The following is a 6,332-nucleotide window of genomic DNA, read 5'->3' on the forward strand; positions in this document are numbered from 1 at the left end:
GGTCTCTGATACCATGAAGAAACTGAGACCAAGATACTGAGATTCAAGAAGAAGAGGAAGAGCAAATGTAAAGCAAAGAATAATCTTCATTACTTAGAATTGTACAGATTACAGGTTTATATAGATCTAAAGATATCCTATTAGCCAATGAATAAATGCCAGCTAAGCAGGGAAAATAAATATAACTATAATTATTTCTGTTTACACTTTAACAAGTTATGTTGTCTTGCTATGCATGCAGATATATGCTCGGATCACATATATATATGGGGGTGTGACACATAGACAATTGTTTAGCAATTTGAATTATTTGAAGCTTGTTGCGTCCTGGTGTATTCGCGGCGGTAGAGAAATATAAACTTTAACGTCTTAGCTTTGTACAAAGATCTAGCGCTCAAGCAGATAAGAGAGAGGGTGTAAAGTTCATAAGAGACACCAAGATTTTTACGTGAAAAACACTAAAAAGAGAAAAAAATCATGGGGCCTAGCCCAGTTTATATGAATCCACTAGTATTTACAGTTGATTACAAATGAGGCCCCTAATTAGAAGGAAGGACATGGCTTTATGTAATAAATGTACATCATATAGAGTGTGTTACATGATGGAAACATGAAGAGTCATTATTTATGTATTTGTTTGGTCGGAAGGACCTTAGTTGGTGGGTGACGTAAGTTAGGAGGACCGTAGTTGGCGAACGACGGAGGTCGGAAGGACGACGTCAGGTAGAATTCTAGCGATGGACATACATCCAACATCGGATAGAAGTCCGACGAATGTCCAGCTACCAGCGAAAATTCAGCGTCGAGTAGAAGTCCTACGGAGTTCCGGTGACAGGCGGGAGTCCAGCTTCGGACAGTAATTCGGCGACGGGCATAAGTCCGGCGTCGGATAGAAGTTTGTGGATGGACATAAGTCGATGGACAAAAGTTTGGCATCAGATAGAAGTCCGGTGTCGGGTAGATGTCTGACGGAAGTTGGGTGACGATCAAAAGTCTGATGTCAGGCAGCAATCAGGTGACATGCAGAAGTCCGGTGTCGAATAGAAGTCTGTCAATGGACATAAGTCTGACGTCAGATAGAAATTTGGTGTCGAGTAGAAGTCTGACAGAAGTCGAGTGACGGGCGAAAATCCGGTGTCGGGCAGCAATCTAGTGATCGACAGAAGTCTGGTGTCGGATAGAAGTCTATCGATGGACAGAAGTCCAGCGTCAGATAAAAGTTCGACGTCGGGTAGAAGTCTAACAGAAGTAGCACTACAGGAAAATCACTCATTTCCGGCGGCAATTTCCGGCGAAAATTGGGCATTTTCCGGCGGTTTTGCAATTTAGCGGCGGTTTTCCGGTGGTTTAAATGCCGCCGGTAAAAACCGCGTAGGAAAATAAATTCCGGCGGCAAGTTTATCCGGCGGCTTACCGGCGGTCTTAAACCGCCGGTAAATCATAGTAAAAATTTTATTCATTTTCAATAAATTTTTTTAAGCCGCCGGAAAAGTGACAAAGCCGCCGGTAATCCGTCGGAAAGCCGCCGGAAAATTCCGCGGGAATATTTTGCGGTAAATTAGCCGTCGCAAAATTTTGCGGGGAAATTAGCCGTCGGAAAGCCGCCGGTAATCCGTCGGAAAGCCGTCGGACAATTCCGCGGGATAATTTTGCGGGAAATTAGCCGCGCAAAATTTTGCGGGGAAAACTGGCCGTCGGAAAGCCGCCGGTAAGCCGTCGGAAAGCCGCCGAAAAATTTTGTAGGGAATAAGCCGTCAAAAACCGCCGGAAATTCACCGGAAAACCGTCGGAAAACTGGCCGCCGGAAAATTCCGCCGGTAATAAGTGATTTTCCTGTAGTGTAGGGTGACGGGCATAAGTCCGACGTCGGGCAGGAATCTAGTGACGGGCGGAAATCCGACGTTGGGGAGAAGTTTAACACCAGTCGGCGACCGCGCAGAACTCCGGTCTTTGATGACATTCGGGCAGAACTCCATCGTCGGTAGGCTGCCGGGTGAAAGTTCATCAGTGGTCTAGAAGGAGTCTTTTCCTTGTTTCCTTCTCTTATCTTCTAGCTTGGGCCTCCTTCTTTCCCCCTTGGGAGCCCCTTCTATGAGAAATGAGAGGTCTATTTATAGTTTTCTGATATTGGCATGGCCAGTAAATAGGAAAAATATCATGGGTAAATTGGGAGTGGTTTGAATGGACGACCGATGTTGAATCTTTTGATAATAGACCATTTATTGGGTATTTAAATATCTTAATGATATCAAAATTTGACGATCTTGGGCTCGTTGGATTTTTCTCGTCGAGACGCTCGATTTGAATATAAGCATGTCACGTTTGGAAACAGTTTGGTAATCCAAATTATGGTTTGAACCTTCCGAATGTGCTTGGGCCTTCGATTTGGACCAATTTGAGCTCGGATTGGGTCGAATTTGGTGTCATTGGGTTTGTATTTCCAAGACATTCAGTTTGACTATAGTTTTACTGAAATCGGAGTTCAAATGGTCCTGATTTAATTTTGCGTCGAGATTTGTGCTCGATCAAGATAATTTTTTGATGATATATCAAAGCTAATGATATTGTTGTGTTGAATATAAGAGGTAAACACACCACATTTAAATATACAAATGTTTACTACAATATATTCTTTAACAAGTTAGAACTTTAATCAAACATTGAACAAACCCTATTCAAATTTATAATTCAACTACTATTATATGCTCTTCTAATAATAACTTATTCGAATCATATTTAAACCTTTATCGATTAGGGTTTAATAAGTTTTTCAATACAGAATACTCGTATTTGACTAGGATTTGATAAAATATTATATCATTATCAATTTTTTATGGCATATAGTCACAACCTTAATTGAACTTTATTCGATCGTTGCTCGTGGCCTAGAGGGGTGGGGGGAGGGGGTATTTTGGTCTTTTGCCAAATTAGATAATATATAACATTCCAAAGCTAATTTAACCTAAGCTTATCAATCTTAGGATTTTTTTGAGACGGCTTTCTTGCTGCTTTGTAAAGTTATTTTTTAGTATAAAATTTTATTGAAAGCTAGAAAAAAAAAAATAGTGATCTAATGTTGTTCAAAACGAATGCTTAATTAACGAGAAATTATTCTGTGCGGCCACTGGACTATCCGGAGGTGAATCAGGATGCACCATATCACTCGGTATATAGCATTGATACACAACAAATAAATGATATGATTCACCTCCTGACAGCATACGATGAATGCACATAATAATTTCAGTTAATTAACTAATGCTTTTATGCCATACATAGTTCATTCCAATGTGGCTTCTTTCCCTCTCTTGGGGGCATATTAGTAATTAATGTGATTCATAATACTACCTTACAGCTTTATAACCTATAAAAATTCAAACTTTGTTTAGCAAATAAAATAAATTTGGTTGTTTATTTCTATGTGGTCAAAGACATGAATTCTATGCGGGCCCAACTGTGGATACTTTGGTACCAATTTACCATTTTACCCTTACGGACAAAGAAGATTTACTCTCAGCTTTTTGTTCTTTTCTCAAATCCTCTTAATTAAATTTTGATCAGATGAATAAGAATTATTAAAATTATTTTGAGATTAGTGCTATAGATAATTAAATATTTAATATTGCACTAATCTTAAATAAATCTTATATTTTCAATATCATATTTATATGAGGATATTATGATATAATTTTTTTGTTTTAAATTTTAATATATTTGTTTAAGAAAATTACAATACAAATTATTTATGTATTTACACTCATCTAATTAACTTTTTATTAAAATATTTTAATTTAAATTTTAATAAAACTTTAAAAACTTCCAAAAAACAATTATGTCAAAAAAATCTTAATACAAATTGCATCATAATAATTTAAAAATCATTTGATTTACTTTAAAATTAATACTATATGTAGCACGAATCTTAAAGCAAATTTAATAATTTTTAAATCTATCTTAATACAATTTAAACAAAATTATATTTCCACATAATTTTTTTTAAGAGAGACTTCCTTGACTAAATCATATTAAGATAGACTTAAAAATTTATATATAGCACTAATCTTAAAATAATTTTAATGATTTTTAAGTTTATCTTAATATAATTTTAATAAGAATATATATTTAATTGGCATAATTTTCTTCATTTATACTAATTATATTTTTATAAAAATACCTTTAAATATTTAAGTAATTTTATATTTTGGAGCTGAATCCTTTGACAAAAAAGAGGAGATTTCTCTTTCAAAGAATCTGCAGAAATCTGCTCTTATCCATTCCTCTGCAAGCCAATATGGATGGCTGAGTCTGACATTGCTTTTTAGATCCGATATAGATCTTACACATTGAATTGGTCGGAAATGTAATTAATTAATGGCGACATCATAATTATGTTATATTTAGTGTTTAATTATAGTTTACATATTTAGACCAATAAGGATAACTATGTAATTTTTTTTTTACGCCGCTAATATTGATTTGTTGATTGAAAACTTTAACTATTGATCAAAAAGTTTTAAATTTGCAGCTTGCGTACATGATATGTATATGAATTTTGACTTAATTAACTCAAAAGTCACTCGAAAAATATAATTCAAGGCTTTATCGTGTAATGTATCAGTAATTGTCAAATCTAACGAGTTTATACTTTAGAAGGATATCTCGATGAGTTAAATTCAATAAGTCCAAGATCTATTAATAATGATGTCATTATAGCATTAAAATACATAAAAATGATGTATGATCGAATGGATCAATAAGAAATATTCGACGGAATGTTTGAGATTTTGGGGCTGTTTGGTTGACAGTGGCTTCGTTTGGGACGGCTTTTATACTGATTTCTAAAACGGAGTTTTAGTACAGATTTTTTTATTTTTGTACTAAAACTCCGTTTTAGAAAGCAATAAAAAAGTCGTCCCAAACGAAGCCTGTAAAGTAAATGCAGTATAAAGTAAATGCAATGTAAAATAAATACAGTGTAAAGTAAATACTTTGAATATGTTTGATTGTTTGTAAAGTGATTGCTTTGGAACTATTTTTTCTGTTTGGTTGAGTATATGCAGAGTAAAGTAAAATCATGCCTTGTCATTTTTATCACAAGATTCATGAACTAAAAGCTGAAAGAACACAAATAAGAAGCTCTAAAATTCATCCATCACAAACAAGGTATGAGAAACAAACACGTTAAATACCTTGCAATAAATGTTGTTCACCAACGTGTGGAGCTGCTCCTGCGCAAATGCAGTCATTGCTGATGATCCTGAAATCCCTACTCTGAGAAAGGAGATGATTCGCTATTGCTCAAACACGGCCATTTTCAATCGGTTAGAAAAAGGAACATCGTTTAAGGAAGTTGCTGCGAAGTCGAACAACAATCATGGAGCCAAAGAATCGACTCCTCACACCAAACAAGGAAGTCGAATGACAACGCAAAAGTAGTGAATGTGAAAACCAAACCCTGGACGCCTTCAAAAGAGTGATGTTGAGTTGGAAAGGAGCCGAAGAAGATACGGCCCGTGAATTCCTTTCTCACTCGATTTTGAACTGGTTTCCAATACATTGCGAATTTACTTTACTTACTAAAAAGTTAAAAAAGCAAAATATTTATTACGCATTTCATTTACTTTTCCGCCAACCAAATCACCACTTTACCAAAATTAACAAAAATATATCTCAAAAAAATTGTAAATATACTCAAACCCTACATTTTATGGGAACCTGTTATTATATATATATATATATATATATATATATATTATTTAGATGAATAATAAAATTTGATTTTAATAAAATAAATTTAATATTATTTAATTTATTTTAAAATTTAATACTTGATTGATGGCTGTCCCTCACAAGAACTATATAGTTGTTAGAAAAAGAAAAATACAGCAAAGGCAAACCATGTGACCTGAAAAGGTTCACATGCAAATACTCTCATAGAATTGAATGAAATGGGCCCACATGCATGTGGCTTAACCATGCATGAATTTAATTTTTTTTATTACAATTTAATGTGATTTCATTAAAATATGCAATTGTGTGTATGATCATGATCATGATCATGGCATGTCAATAACTGATCTGACTTGATAGCCCGATATGAATCTCACCTGAAAAATGTTAAATTTGGGTTGACCCGTTTAATGAACGGGGCTGATTTGTGTTCATAATTTCAACATGTAACCCAATAGTGACTTATTTAATTATTTTCGTTTAGCTTAAATTATTTTACTTGTTACTAGGGGTGTCAATATTTGACCCGATCCGAAAACCCGACCCGAACCCGACTCGAAAATTTCGTGTTAGGGTCAACCCGAACCCGAAACGGGTAGGGT

The sequence above is a fragment of the Dendrobium catenatum genome, unplaced genomic scaffold (genome assembly GCF_001605985.2).
Source record: "Dendrobium catenatum unplaced genomic scaffold, ASM160598v2 fragScaff_scaffold_574, whole genome shotgun sequence".
NCBI lineage: Eukaryota > Viridiplantae > Streptophyta > Magnoliopsida > Asparagales > Orchidaceae > Dendrobium > Dendrobium catenatum.